This window comes from Botryllus schlosseri, chromosome 10 (assembly GCF_051294905.1).
Source record: "Botryllus schlosseri isolate E-star chromosome 10, Bs_hap1, whole genome shotgun sequence".
Classification (NCBI taxonomy): Eukaryota; Metazoa; Chordata; class Ascidiacea; order Stolidobranchia; family Styelidae; genus Botryllus; species Botryllus schlosseri.
Window position 1 is genome coordinate 2,989,725 of NC_137245.1, and position 16,708 is coordinate 3,006,432.

At 43.5% G+C, this 16,708-nt stretch overlaps 2 long non-coding RNA genes across 4 annotated transcripts in view; one reads left to right on the forward strand and one right to left on the reverse strand.

Annotated features, from left to right (window-relative positions):
* The window catches only part of LOC145447847 (uncharacterized), a 287,550-nt gene extending 279,974 nt beyond the window's left edge, over positions 1-7,576 (forward strand). Inside the window, exons 2-3 of the long non-coding RNA XR_013917729.1 lie at positions 6,575-6,889; positions 6,949-7,576. This is a non-coding gene — a long non-coding RNA (uncharacterized LOC145447847). The remainder of the gene's footprint in view (positions 1-6,574; positions 6,890-6,948) is intronic.
* LOC145447834 (uncharacterized) overlaps positions 1-16,708 on the reverse strand; it is a 232,404-nt gene that overhangs the window by 58,471 nt on the left and 157,225 nt on the right. The window lies entirely within an intron of this gene.

Genomic DNA, 16,708 nt, shown 5'->3' on the forward strand with positions numbered 1-16,708 from the left:
ACTTGGGAATGTTTGATATTGCCCAGCTGGCGTCTTTCTCCACTCGAACGATCCGAAAATCCTTGCAGGTCCAGACAACAAAATGTGCAATTCGTGCATTAGTTGCATATATTTGTGCCTGCACCTGATACCAGTAATGGTGTGATCTGCTTAGCTCACATTCTGATGTTAGATAAAAACCCTTTTTGCTGTACTTTCCTGAAAGTTCTTTCCTGACCATTTCGTCAATTGTGAAATTTCTATAAGTCCATGGACACTTTACTTCTACGACAACGTCAACACAGCCATTTTCGGTCAGAACCACTCCATCAGGACTGCTGCCCAGAAAACCACAAGGAAATAATACTAACCCAATTTTTTGACCGCTTTTTCTGTAACTTCGGAATATTTATGTATTGCTGTACTCTCATGTACCTGTCCCCACAGGATGGCATCTTTAGCGAGGTTGTACTCTCCTTGCAGGGTCTTGAAAAGAGAAGGTGGGTAGGAATCAATATCTAAATAATGCCGGTCATAACTGTGTATCACCCTTCCGAAATTACTGTTCGTTAACCGTAGTGACCTGAACTTGCCCCAAATTGGACACTCCCGTTGTGCTGCAGTCACAGTTTCCAACCATTTTATTTGTCCGGCATTAACTTTACATATTTCCAAAAACTCTTTGGCATCGTTCATGTAGATTGGAATCAACTATTCCATGTGTGGTGGTTTGAAACCACTTTCATGAGCTGGTTCCGGTTCTGGCCCAACAATCCATGTCATTGGGCAATCACTGGATGCAGCTTTCAGACGCTCAAACAGATACATTTTGTTGGTTGAATTAACTGGCCGTGAGATCGCTTGGAAAGGTTTGGTATCAGGAAATATCTGGGAAATTGGTTTCATTTCAGAGAATGATGATTTCGCCTTCGAAATCCAGTAATTAGGTAAATTAGTCTTTGAAACTCCTTTGCAATTTTCGTATATGGCTGTCGCTACCATATGACTGCAAAACTCCGCCCCATTGGGACAGGCACATTTTGCATCTACAATATTCCCACAGCCGTCAACAAGAACCTCGACATTGTAACTCCTATCCTTCATTGACGCCCTGACAACTCCATGGATTGTATAGCCACGCATTGTAACTTGAAGTACAAATCCTGACTTATACTTTAATTCACCCTTGCAGAAAGCATTTTTTGCATCATCGAAATATTTCATCATGCCATAGATTAACACGACTTCGACCAAATTTCCGGTGGCCATGTTTAAACAGCAATCAAACTTACTATAATTACACGTTAGATATCTCCTGGCGATAAAAGAATGTTACAATTACGCAATGTAGATATTGGCGAATCCGTAGCAAAGAGAAAAATACGCTAGCATACTTGAACTTGGACAATCACAAAATGATGTCAATAGCGGTGACCAGGCAAGCCGCGTCCTCAGTCTCCAGGGACGTCATGCATCAATGGCTCACTACCTAACCGGGCGTATAGCACCAGTACCATTAGTGCACGCTCGTCTTCCCGGCTTGTTTATTGTCGTCCAAAAGCTAACCAAGGCTATTGGGATAGAGTTCTAGAGTCCTGGAATGAAAAAAAAACTACACATCCCATCTGCGTATGAAAAAGTCAGTTTTCCTACCGTACCGTACTGTATATGTATACTGGTTAGGGTTCTCCAAAATTTGGAAAATCTCAAGAATGATGGGTATCAGTGTCTCATTCTATAGATTATTGATAAAACACCGCAATGAGCCTGGAATAAGCTCACAGGAAAGTCGTTAAGATTTGTCGCAAAGCGTTTGAAAGTAGCTACCGACGAGTGGGCGTGCCAGCGACCATAGAACGGCAACAAGACTAGTAATCACGAAATCACGGCTCTCGATTGGCTAATCGGCTATGCTTCAGTGATCAAGACGGTAGTGGCTTGATGATCAGTTGTTAAATGAGTCTATCAACGGCGGTGATTCTGTAAGCGCATTGTAGGTCGGTTGGCAGATAATGATTTAAGATTGATTCAGGACATGTTGAGTGACTAGATACATGATGATGAACAAACAACAGCTACTTCACACAAACTTAAAGCATGACTGGCTTACTGTGAAGGAAACCGCCGTAGCCTACATGTATGTTTTGACCGATGGATGGCACAGAACATGTGGAGAAATATTGCAAAGGCGCTTATGCATGAGGCGAACGAATTTCTTGTCTCAGAAGAGATGCATCATAATTGAATACAAATATAAAGCTTAACAATGACACTACTTGGTCTGATCTTATTAGGCTCCAGTCGTGCTGTATAACTGAAGTCTTGAATGCTCTAAGGATTGGCTGAATCAGTTTTATGCTGGGGACTTATTAAACTCTTACAGCAAAATGAATTCATTAAACTCTTACAGCAAAATGAATTCACTCGTAAGTGTTGTCAAAGTCGTCAATGATGCCGTAGAAAGAGATGTAGAGGTAAGCACAGACTATGCTGGGTTCCTGGTATGACCAGCAAAACAACAGTACATCTTAGCATGTCCTGAAGAAATCTTGAATCATTACCGGCTGTAACACTACAAATGCTGGAATGTAAAACGAGCTTAAAATGCAATGAAGCAGTGCGATAGTTACATTTCTTCGTGGTTCCAGTATATAAGCTATATGGTCGGCAAATTTAACATCTTCTGAGCAGATAATATTTTGTGCGGCATCCATCTCACGTATGGTGTGCTGTACCAGTTTGCGATGACTAATACTTTACTTACGCTCAGTCTGACGTATTTGCAACAATAACTAGGTATTTCTTGGATTAATATCTATTTCTAAAAGAGCACAATCATTCGCCATCTATTTCTAAAAGAGCACAATCATTCGCCGTTTCACCTCTGTCATGCCTGCAATTCTCTAAGGCTAAGTTAAGCTATACAATCAAACTGTCTTTTTAATGGGCATATTAGCATAGTCTGTGCTTATACCTTTTAACTCTTTTGGCGGCATCATTGACGACTTTGACAGTCCCCGGCATATACGGCTGATTCAGTCAATCGTTAGGGCATTCAAGACTTCAGACAAAGTATAGTGTCATTGTTAAGTTTTATATTTGTATTCAATGATGATGCATCCCTTCTGAAACAAGAAATTCGTTCACCACTTGCATAAGCGCCTTTGCAATATTTCTCCGCAGGTTATGTGCTATCCATCGGTCAAAACAGACATGTAGGCTACGGCGGTTTCCTTCACAGTAAGCCAGTCATGCTTTAAGTCTGTGGGAAGTAGCCGCTGTTTGTTCATCATCATGTATCTAGTCACTGAACATGTCCTTCATCGATCTTAAATCATTATCTGCCAACCAACCTACAATGCGCTTTCAGAATCACCGCCGTTAGTAGACTCCTTTAACAACTGATCAGCAAGCTACTGCCGTCGTGATCATTGAAGCATAGCCTATTAGCCAATCGAGCGCCGTGATTTCGTGATTACTAGTCTTGATTCCGTTCTATGGTCGCTAGCACGCCCACTCGTCGGTAGCTACTTTTAAACGCTTTGCGACAAATCTTAACGACGTTCCTGTGAGCTTATTCCAGGCTCATTGTTGTTTTTTATCAATAATCTATAGAATGAGACATTGATACCCATTATTCTTGAGATTTTCCAAATTTTGGACAACCCTAATACTGGTGTGTGTAAATGTAATCTTATCTACAGAGAAACTTTCGGCATAGTTTGTGACAAGATTCGACCTGAATTCGAAAAGCAGTCAACAAATTATAAAAAACCAATATCCCCCGATTGCCGGGCAGCTATCGCTCTCTGGCGGCTAGCCAATAGAGCAACATATCGAGAGATTGGGGAGCATTTTGGACTGGGTATATCAAGTGTTTATATGGTAAGCATCCAGACTAGTAACGTTGACCGCATGGAAAATGTCCTTAGTATTCCACCCTGTAGATTTGTATATTACCAGCATCCAGGCAAAATTTTGAATGACCTGCTAATATGACACTTGTTTTTTCATATTTTTGAGCGTGAGGCCAAATTTCCATGAACAAATTTATTGTCATTTTCGCTACTTTTTATACAGATTACATTAGACGTATGGTTGGTCATCTCCAAGGAGCTGTTAATAAAATACGTTCCGCTGCCTGGGAATTTCCAAGCTGCTGCCAATGCCTCCTGCATGCAGCGCGGCTTACCCAACTGTGTGGGGGCTATAGATGGTTGTCACATCGCAATTCCCAAGCCATCCGTGAATGGTGATGACTACTGGAACCGCAAAGGATATCATTCGATCAACATGCAAGCCGTTGTTAACCACAAAGGTGAAATCCAAAACTCAAATTATCTTAAGTCTGAAACTATGCCAGAAACATTTTTTTAACGTAGGGTCATTGAAAATTACAGGTTCATCGATGTCTTGATCGGCTTTCCAGGAAAGGCTCACGATTCCAGAGTTCTACACAATTCGCAAATTTGGGAACGGGCACAAAATGGAACACTTTTCCCCCCAGTAAGCGCAGTTGCTCAAATAGTCCTGCGGAACATTTATTATATTTTCTGAATTTGTGATAATGGAATTTCAATTTGGCAATCATTTTTACTTAATGGAATTTCAATATGGCAATCATTTTTACTTATCTAAAATATGCACCAAAGTCATGCTTTCAGGGCGACTTCGTGATCGGGAGCCAACGAGTACCTTTCTACATCATTGGTGATGCAGCCTACCCCCTTCTGCCGTGGCTCGTAATTTCCCTGATCACTGGCTGTACTTTGTCTGTAACAAAATTGACCATCTAAGATCATCTGTTGTCATAACATTTTTGCCAAATCCGGGGTAAAGTCAGTAAACTTTCAATTGACTCACCCCATCCGTATCTGGATGATTTTGAGATCATGTTCTCTGTCCTTTTCGCTCTGCTCTCTCTACAAAACCAAACAAAGTTGGTCAATAAATGTGATCATATCCAGATAAGTAGGAAGCTAGTAACCATCATATGTAATTAGTATTGAATAGATAAACATCTGATTGAGACACGGTATTCTTAGTTTCATATTTGATGATTCTTGCCTACCTGAAACTCAATCATGCGCTCCATTCTCCGGTCTGCTCTGTCATTCAAATCTTTCATCACATCACCTAAAATCAATGTACAAACAGGTTCATCGTACACATTTGGCTAGTCAACATCTATCAACGATTCCTTTCAGTTGTGACATACAGTAAACCCAGTGATGTCAATCATCCAGCATGCGAAGCTATTCAGCACATTTCTATCAAAAGGTGATAAGGAATATATTTACGATAAACCCACGAGACGACAAATGCCGAACATGCCACATTATAACTATTAGGACTAAAACAAGGTATCATGAAAGTATGCTAACTTACATTGTGGTAACCTGCAAGTTAGAGCCACTGTGTTACCAGTACATCACTGTGTTCAATCGGTTTGCCCTCGAATTATGCCAATATCATTGTTTACGAATAAACCTTCACATTCTGTATTGCTTTTCAAACTGTGTGACGGTTCGCACTTGTGCGAATGAAAAAAAATGCAGCGCGAATGACGAGGGTGGTGCGAATGAAAATCCGGATCAAGTGCGAATGAAAATCGAGATTAATTGTTAATTTTTTCTGACATGGAATAATTCAAATAAGCCTAATACGAAATTTAAGGTCACTGTAGCTTTTGTAGTTTTAGCGACGCAATTATATAAACATAATACGACGCACCACTAATCGTAGCTCTCACAACCCGTAGTGAATTAATATATTCGCACTATAATTATTACGTAACCAAAAGCCTGGTTTGGACGCTGGTGTAGTGGCAGACATACGGTATATCAGCCCGTCTGAGCCTGCAACAGGCTGGAAACATGACGTCAAATTGACTTTCTGCTTCCTTTCTCTGAAAATGAACATGAACAATCATCATCTTTTCGTAATAACTGTTCGATTAGCACGAGGATAGTAGTAGATACCATAATTACAGACCCACATTTGCACGTTACTGTAACGCAAGTCTTTACCCCTTCGAGGGTTATTAAAATATGGACCACCAAGGCTATAATTTTTGATCGACACGGTGCGAGAGCTATCTGGAAATATGTATGTAATATTTGTTGAATTAATTGCAAAAAATCCTGCGATAGTTTTTACATATCCAAGGTCACTGTGTTGGGTACTGTAGCCAATGAGCGAGAACCGCAGAAAATATGTCTTCATCATAAGAATTCATGATAAGGTTTGTCCGACTGTTTTCTGGAAAACATGGTCGAAGACCGTTGGGATGGACTAGTGTATGAGTGTGCAACGAGCGAGTTCAGGCCTATGAGACTCATTCATTTAGAGGCCAGCCCCTTATGCGTCGGGAAACATGAAGACGTCAAGTTTTGGCCAATAAATCGCTGATAAAACGCGTTGCCAAAAACATAAGCGGCGACAAAACCTTGGTCTGAATATGACCGATGCTGGATGGGAAAACCTTTCGGGATTGATTTGATATGCCCATTGCTCAGTTGTCGGCACGGAATAGTCCCGTTCTTGCAATCCGAGTAGACAGTATTACAACTGCGACACGCAGGGGAATTTAAAGGTCCACTGCATCTTCATGACAACTTTGCGGAATCATGTTCAGAATTTTTTTTCATAACGAAATTACCGACTTTCCGTGTTTCAACTCAATCGGAAATTGCCGTTATTTAGACTGAAAGTTCCAATATTGGCATGTTTACAGAAAAAGCAGAATGTGCATTGTGACGTCAAGTGAGTGACACATATTATCAACACCGGTCACAGCGGCTGTTTGTGTTCTCGCAGTTTTTATTCTAGTCAGTTATGGCCAACGTTTCCATTGTAACGGATTTGCCAAGTGATATTGAGACTGAGTCCGAGTACTCGGATGTCGAATGTAAGTATCATTTTTGCACGTACTTACAAAATTACCGTTTTAATGCCGGATTGGTTCAGGTGTTGATGCGCTCGATCCCACGTCAGTGGAACCCTTTGCAGCTTCATATGATGGGTCATGATCAACCTAGCTTGCTCAGCGCAAGCCGCTCGTCGAGACTACATGAAATACAGTTGTATATATAGTCTGTAGTGTAATAGCTCGTTTCAGTCATGTATCTTGATAATTTTGTGCAGTAAGGAGGTTCCGAGAGTTACTGACATAATTAAAGTGTAGGGGAGATGTGGTACCGATGGATCACTGGGACCGAAAATACTTTGAAAATTCTCTATGACAATTCCATGATTACACTCCGTGAACTTGTCCACAAGTGCTTGCTGGCAAAATCTTTCCTCACATACAAAAAAATTCGACGTGCGCGAGCTATGGGGTCTCTCACAGATGTTTTTTGTTTTGGGGGGTGTAAAGTAAATTTATATCGACATATAAATTTTTCTTTGTAATTTTCAACACGAACAAACCAGCAATCATTTTTATTGTGAAGTGCAGGGCTTGTATCAGGCTATATAATAACACCTATTATTTTTTCAGTACTTTCCTTGAGTGGAATTTTTTTCGATTCATGTATAAAATTCGTAGGGTGGGGACCGATGATACAGTAGCCAAATCAAGCAAAATAATCAAGCATACTAATCATAAAACAAATAAAACATGCCTACGTACAGAAAATCTTTATGTACTAATTGCATATGATGTTTTATCGCTATAACGAGGTGTTTGGAAGTCACACTGTCGATTTTCGGGCAATATGCATGTACCCTCAAATTTATAAGTCCGAGCCTAAATCGAAACGTGATTTTATGACAACATTTGAGTTAATATTTATTCTATTTCTTGACGGTTGCGATCAAACATTCTTCTTTGGCTTACTGTGGCTTAGATTATAATACTGAGCAAGAAAAGTTGTCACATCTGAGGTATTTAGGGTATATGTGTCATAGGTCCCCGGGTCGTGTGCCATTGGACCCACCGGGTGGGGACCGATGGCACGTTCGAGCAACAAATTTTGAACGTCCATTAATATTTTTTGAAAAGACGGATATTCATGTATATGTGCGCGATAGGTAGAGCTTGTATCAAAGTGCTGAGCCAGCAAAAGACTTGCTGTTTTAGGCTGAACATTTTGGGGCCAGCGATCATTTTCCAATTTTTGATCCATCGGTACCACATCTCCCCTACCACAGAATTGCCAGGATTCAATTCAGTATGTCTTGGCGTTGACGTACTGGAATCCATATCAACAGGAATATCGCCGCAGAATAATAACATCGAGTTCGATGCATGAATGGGATGAGTCTCTGATTTGGTTGCCAAATACTTGTCTCGCACTAATACACTTGTTTTCACTCTTCAGGAAGTTGAAAAATACTGCCTACAGAAATTGGTCAGTAAACAAACCTATCGATCGATCTGCACTTGTTCGTCGGTGTAAGGAAGCGGTCGACTCTACTTCCTATAACCAGGTCTCAGCGTTTAACTCTGCAATTGGTCAACATTTAATGAACTAACCGGTGTGTGCCAGTCATTACAATGACAGTATGTTCACTATGATTGCTAAATTCAGATCTGCTTTCCATCTGTCTGTCTTGGAGTCAACTATAATAAAATTGACCAATCCGGATTTATGTCGGCAGAAAGAGTTTCTATATAATCTCAAAATCTCCCATTAATATATACCGCTATTTGTCTGTGTGTTGTCTTCCGTGTATTATTGTATAATTTGATTTTCTCTCGTCTCTTGTTATGACTACCGGTACAGCTGACTTGCCTAGCGTTAATTTCTTATTATTGTATTATTACGTCATACTTTGCCAATTTGATTTTCGTTTGAATCTCTCTCTGTATGCTTATTATTGTGCCGTTAACTCTCGATAAGGGGCACACGAAAAGTCTTCGAGGTAATTAATTGTTTACTGCAATGAATGTAGTTGTGAAAGCGATACTCAAGTTTATGACCGCCAACCATATGAGGATTCCGTGGAAAAAACAGCGGAAAATCCTGCCTGAATGCGTTGTTACTGCTGTCCGAACAAAATTCACGTAAAATTCTTACTAAGGATTCCAGTTCAGTAACGCCACATTGTGAATGTACACTGTACAGTTGTATTCTAAATAATAAACGCATATAACTAATCGACCAAAATAACTACTGTGTCAGTGTGTGAGGCAGAAAAGCATATCGGGTTTTATGTCGGGCAATAGCTTTCTCACTGCTAATTTTGATTATGCTGCTAGTCAGGGGAGGTGGACCGGTCTCAGCACAATCGCTCAACTCAACAGTTTCTGGTCCAGTTCTGATGAGTGCTTGAACTTCTTCGACAAGCTCATTGCAGTAATCTAGAACAGGCATAACAATATGACGAAATCATTTGATGCAGTCAGATCAACGGCAGTTACCAAATGTTGAATTTTCAAGTATCTTGTGGACCGTACATTCCCCATTTTTGTACTTCGGGTATTTGACCGCGGTGCTCCTTCTTTCGACATTTTCTGAGTTTTCAAGCAATTTTCATTGAAATGCAGGATTGCCAACAGCATCCTACAAAAAATAAATAATTGATGAGGCTAGTAATTATGCCAAAATCTGATATAGGTTGTTTTGAATAGCCGAGACACTGCAAGGTACCTACCAGTGATGAGCGGAGTCTGCTTTTCGAGACTCCGAGTCCCTCCGACAACTTTGGTCTCTGAGGCGAAGTCCCTCCGACTCAGGGAATCTCAATCCCAGACTCCAAGATAACCCGAAGAATCTGGTCGAGTCTCCGAAACATCCATATCGGTAGAGGTAGTTATTCAAATACATTATCGAAGAATCCCAATCGATGTTTTCGATAGCCTGTCTGATATTCAGACCAGTTTTTTTAGTATCCGTGAATTGCCGAACAGTCGCAACATTACTTCTGAGAGTCAAGTTCTTTCCAACAAAATGGACAGTCAAGCTAATAGAACTGCGACCCTTTAGATCGGTCCACATATCTGTGGTGATGCCAGCCAGCCCATAAGACTTACAGCAACTCTTAGTTCCTCATCCAACTTACGTTTCACCGTAAATCTGGATGGCAAAACGTCTTCTGCACGACACCACGGCAAACCGGCACTTCTTCGGTATTCTCCACCCGGCGATCAGTGTTCCCCATGATCACCTTCTCCTTTGATTTCTCGCTTACTTTTTTGTTGGAAGAAAGAAAGGAACTTTCTTCAACTGCAATAAATTCTTCTTACACGCTTCGATATGTCTTCGAAGATGCGACGTACCACTTGTCAACTTGTAATGCTTTAGCTGAACATTGCAATTTTGACATCTCGTAAACCCAGTATACTGGCCGTTATTATCATGCAGCATCAGAGTGAAATCCTTCCACACGTCACTCTTTTTCTGCGTCTTTGTGGGTAACCCACTTGACGTCGACGGTGCTTCAGCCATTATATTAAACGACGAAGGAAGACCAGTCAGTTCGAACTAACTACCACTAATACCACTGAAATCGACGATCACGTCACAGGTTTCAGTAAATTAAGTTCCGCATCGCCATGAAACAGTTGATGGAACTGCACTGCACTAAACATACATGATGCATCACTGACGCACCGATCGACGCTTTTTGGAGTTGACTAAATGACTAGTGACTTCCAATTTTGGAGCTGATACATGATATCTGGAATTTGGAGTCTGAGACAGACCAGCAGCAGAAACTTGATTGCGGAGCTGATTTTTCTTATCACATCAAAGTCATTTATCAATCAAACCAAACATTACATGACGAAAATTCAGAAGAGTTCTGGATGACTGACTACGTCAATCAATATTGAAGGAAGCGTAGTTGATGCGAGCAGAGCAAAGCAGACGGTTGTAGTTATTTAGTGTGGCTGTTCAGAAATTCGGAATATTTTGTTTTTACAGGGTAAGATCAGCTTACATTAGTGATTTATGTATTGTTGAAATGTTTAAAGCGGGCTTAGATGCTGGTATGCCTCTGTGAGCGGATCTTACTAGCGAGAATTCGTTGCAATGTCATTAAATCATTGTAACGGTTGCCGGTGAACCCGGCCCTACCAACTCGGCCCTCGGAGAACCCGGCCCTCGGTGAATTCCTCGGGAAATTTTGAAGTTAAGTGTATTCACAAGTAATTATATGAATTAATAAAGGAATAATGTTTATCAACCAGAGGTGGTCAGTAACGAAGTACTTCTACTTTATCGAAGTACTCAAGTAGTTTTCCTCTACTTCTAGTACTCACTCAAGTAGATCTGATTTTAGCTACTTTTACTTCTACTTCGTAATATCTTGTGATCTACTTACTTACTTTTCGCTATTTTCAGTTTGTCAAGTTTTTCCGAAAATAAAGCTCCACTGTATACAATTTTACGATCCACCATATTTTTTATTAACGTATACTAATCGTGCTAAGTGTTGAAATCGTATCCGATAAAACTTCTCCGTATTCCTCTTCGCCTAAATTATAGTGGCCTTATAATATGGGATAAGACGCCACGTCATGATATTTTCTAAAACGGGGTGTTCGAGTAAAAAAAGGGTTAGTATCGCATAGTCATATCAATACTATAATTTGCGTCCCATGATGTGGACGAATGCTTATTCTGTTGAAAATTGATACCTCCTGGGATACATCAAAACGAATCGAGCTCTCTGCACCACACGCGAAGGGGCATCCCTAAAAGACGGAGAAGCGGAGGCAGCGGAGACAGCGGAGGCAGCGGAGACGGCGGAGAGAGCCAAAAATGACGATTCCTAAAAGACGGAGACAGCGGACCTAGCGGAGAGCGGAGCTTTCGGTCATTAACCTTTATAGACACGCGCGACATAGCGGACGGATACTGAAAGCGGAGTCCGGGACCCCGCGAAATGGACATAGCGGACAGTTATATAATATAGAAAGCGGAGATCGGGGCGTATCGGAAGATGTTTCGAAGCAGTGGAGAATAACGGAGAAGTCAGCCATGCGAGTTCAAGGCCAATTTGGCGACTGATTGCCCGTCGATGAGATGACATAGCGGGCGGTTATATAGTACAAAGAAAGCGGAGTTCGGGGCGTATCGGAAGATGTTTCGAAGCAGTGGAGAATAACGGAGAAGTCAGCCATGCTATTTCAAGGCCAATTTGGCGACTGATTGCCCGTCGATGAGATGACATAGCGGACGGATACTGAAAGCGGAGTTCGGGGCCCCGCGAAATAGACATAGCGGACGGTTATATAATATAGAAAGCGGAGATCAGGGCGTATCGGAAGATGTTTCGAAGCAGTGGAGAATAACGGAGTAGTCAGCCATGCGAGTTCAAGGCGACTGATTGCCCTTCGATGAGATGACATAGCGGACGGATACTGAAAGCGGAGTTCGGGGCCCCGCGAAATAGACATAGCGGAAGGTTATATAATATAGAAAGCGGAGATCAGGGCGTATCGGAAGATGTTTCGAAGCAGTGGAGAATAACGGAGAAGTCAGCCATGCAAGTTCAAGGCCAATTGGGCGACTGATTGCCCATCGATGAGATGACATAGCGGGCGGTTATATAATACAAGGAAAGCGGAGTTCGGGGCGTATCGGAAGATGTTTCGAAGCAGTGGAGAATAACGGAGAAGTCAGCCATGCAAGTTCAAGGCCAATTGGGCGACTGATTGCCCATCGATGAGATGACATAGCGGGTGGTTATATAATACAAGGAAAGCGGAGTTCGGGGCGTATCGAAAGATGTTTCGAAGCAGTGGAGAATAACGGTGAAGTCAGCCATGCGAGTTCAAGGCCAATTGGCGACTGATTGCCCTTCGATGAGATGACATAGCGGACGGATACTGAAAGCGGAGTTCGGGGCGCCGCGAAATAGACATAGCGGACGGTTATATAATACAGAAAGCGGAGATCAGGGCGTATCGGAAGATGTTTCGAAGCAGTGGAGAATAACGGAGAAGTCAGCCATGCAAGTTCAAGGCCAATTGGGCGACTGATTGCCCGTCGATGAGATGACATAGCGGGCGGTTATATAGTACAAAGAAAGCGGAGTTCGGGGCGTATCGGAAGATGTTTCGAAGCAGTGGAGAATAACGGAGAAGTCAGCCATGCTATTTCAAGGCCAATTTGGCGACTGATTGCCCGTCGATGAGATGACATAGCGGACGGATACTGAAATCGGAGTTCGGGGCCCCGCGAAATAGACATAGCGGACATAGCGGGGATCAGGGCGTATCGGAAGATGTTTCGAAGCAGTGGAGAATAACGGAGAAGTCAGCCATGCGAGTTCAAGGCGACTGATTGCCCTTCGATGAGATGACATAGCGGACGGATACTGAAAGCGGAGTTCGGGGCCCCGCGAAATAGACATAGCGGAAGGTTATATAATATAGAAAGCGGAGATCAGGGCGTATCGGAAGATGTTTCGAAGCAGTGGAGAATAACGGAGAAGTCAGCCATGCAAGTTCAAGGCCAATTGGGCGACTGATTGCCCATCGATGAGATGACATAGCGGGCGGTTATATAGTACAAAGAAAGCGGAGTTCGGGGCGTATCGAAAGATGTTTCGAAGCAGTGGAGAATAACGGAGAAGTCAGCCATGCGAGTTCAAGGCCAATTGGCGACTGATTGCCCTTCGATGAGATGACATAGCGGACGGATACTGAAAGCGGAGTTCGGGGCGCCGCGAAATAGACATAGCGGAAGGTTATATAATATAGAAAGCGGAGATCAGGGCGTATCGGAAGATGTTTCGAAGCAGTGGAGAATAACGGAGAAGTCAGCCATGCAAGTTCAAGGCCAATTGGGCGACTGATTGCCCATCGATGAGATGACATAGCGGGCGGTTATATAGTACAAAGAAAGCGGAGTTCGGGGCGTATCGAAAGATGTTTCGAAGCAGTGGAGAATAACGGAGAAGTCAGCCATGCGAGTTCAAGGCCAATTGCCGACTGATTGCCCTTCGATGAGATGACATAGCGGACGGATACTGAAAGCGGAGTTCGGGGCGCCGCGAAATAGACATAGCGGACGGTTATATAATACAGAAAGCGGAGATCAGGGTGTATCGGAAGATGTTTCGAAGCAGTGGAGAATAACGGAGACGTCAGCCATGCTATTTCAAGGCCAATTTGGCGACTGATTGCCCGTCGATGAGATGACATAGCGGACGGATACTGAAAGCGGAGTTCGGGGCCCCGCGAAATAGACATAGCGGAAGGTTATATAATATAGAAAGCGGAGATCAGGGCGTATCGGAAGATGTTTCGAAGCAGTGGAGAATAACGGAGAAGTCAGCCATGCAAGTTCAAGGCCAATTGGGCGACTGATTGCCCATCGATGAGATGACATAGCGGGCGGTTATATAATACAAGGAAAGCGGAGTTCGGGGCGTATCGAAAGATGTTTCGAAGCAGTGGAGAATAACGGAGAAGTCAGCCATGCGAGTTCAAGGCCAATTGGCGACTGATTGCCCTTCGATGAGATGACATAGCGGACGGATACTGAAAGCGGAGTTCGGGGCGCCGCGTAATAGACATAGCGGACGGTTATATAATACAGAAAGCGGAGATCAGGGCGTATCGGAAGATGTTTCGAAGCAGTGGAGAATAACGGAGAAGTCAGCCATTCAAGTTCAAGGCCAATTGGGCGACTGATTGCCCGTCGATGAGATGACATAGCGGGCGGTTATATAGTACAAAGAAAGCGGAGTTCGGGGCGTATCGGAAGATGTTTCGAAGCAGTGGAGAATAACGGAGAAGTCAGCCATGCTATTTCAAGGCCAATTTGGCGACTGATTGCCCGTCGATGAGATGACATAGCGGACGGATACTGAAATCGGAGTTCGGGGCCCCGCGAAATAGACATAGCGGACGGTTATATAATATAGAAAGCGGGGATCAGGGCGTATCGGAAGATGTTTCGAAGCAGTGGAGAATAACGGAGAAGTCAGCCATGCGAGTTCAAGGCGACTGATTGCCCTTCGATGAGATGACATAGCGGACGGATACTGAAAGCGGAGTTCGGGGCCCCGCGAAATAGACATAGCGGAAGGTTATATAATATAGAAAGCAGAGATCAGGGCGTATCGTAAGATGTTTCGAAGCAGTGGAGAATAACGGAGAAGTCAGCCATGCAAGTTCAAGGCCAATTGGGCGACTGATTGCCCATCGATGAGATGACATAGCGGGCGGTTATATAGTACAAAGAAAGCGGAGTTCGGGGCGTATCGAAAGATGTTCCGAAGCAGTGGAGAATAACGGAGAAGTCAGCCATGCGAGTTCAAGGCCAATTGGCGACTGATTGCCCTTCGATGAGATGACATAGCGGACGGATACTGAAAGCGGAGTTCGGGGCGCCGCGAAATAGACATAGCGGAAGGTTATATAATACAGAAAGCGGAGATCAGGGTGTATCGGAAGATGTTTCGAAGCAGTGGAGAATAACGGAGAAGTCAGCCATGCGAGTTCAAGGCCAATTGGCGACTGATTGCCCTTCGATGAGATGACATAGCGGACGGATACTGAAAGCGGAGTTCGGGGCGCCGCGAAATAGACATAGCGGACGGTTATATAATACAGAAAGCGGAGATCAGGGCGTATCGGAAGATGTTTCGAAGCAGTGGAGAATAACGGAGAAGTCAGCCATGCAAGTTCAAGGCCAATTGGGCGACTGATTGCCCGTCGATGAGATGACATAGCGGGCGGTTATATAGTACAAAGAAAGCGGAGTTCGGGGCGTATCGGAAGATGTTTCGAAGCAGTGGAGAATAACGGAGAAGTCAGCCATGCTATTTCAAGGCCAATTTGGCGACTGATTGCCCGTCGATGAGATGACATAGCGGACGGATACTGAAATCGGAGTTCGGGGCCCCGCGAAATAGACATAGCGGACATAGCGGGGATCAGGGCGTATCGGAAGATGTTTCGAAGCAGTGGAGAATAACGGAGAAGTCAGCCATGCGAGTTCAAGGCGACTGATTGCCCTTCGATGAGATGACATAGCGGACGGATACTGAAAGCGGAGTTCGGGGCCCCGCGAAATAGACATAGCGGAAGGTTATATAATATAGAAAGCGGAGATCAGGGCGTATCGGAAGATGTTTCGAAGCAGTGGAGAATAACGGAGAAGTCAGCCATGCAAGTTCAAGGCCAATTGGGCGACTGATTGCCCATCGATGAGATGACATAGCGGGCGGTTATATAGTACAAAGAAAGCGGAGTTCGGGGCGTATCGAAAGATGTTTCGAAGCAGTGGAGAATAACGGAGAAGTCAGCCATGCGAGTTCAAGGCCAATTGGCGACTGATTGCCCTTCGATGAGATGACATAGCGGACGGATACTGAAAGCGGAGTTCGGGGCGCCGCGAAATAGACATAGCGGAAGGTTATATAATATAGAAAGCGGGGATCAGGGCGTATCGGAAGATGTTTCGAAGCAGTGGAGAATAACGGAGAAGTCAGCCATGCAAGTTCAAGGCCAATTGGGCGACTGATTGCCCATCGATGAGATGACATAGCGGGCGGTTATATAGTACAAAGAAAGCGGAGTTCGGGGCGTATCGAAAGATGTTTCGAAGCAGTGGAGAATAACGGAGAAGTCAGCCATGCGAGTTCAAGGCCAATTGCCGACTGATTGCCCTTCGATGAGATGACATAGCGGACGGATACTGAAAGCGGAGTTCGGGGCCCCGCGAAATAGACATAGCGGACGGTTATATAATACAGAAAGCGGAGATCAGGGTGTATCGGAAGATGTTTCGAAGCAGTGGAGAATAACGGAGACGTCAGCCAT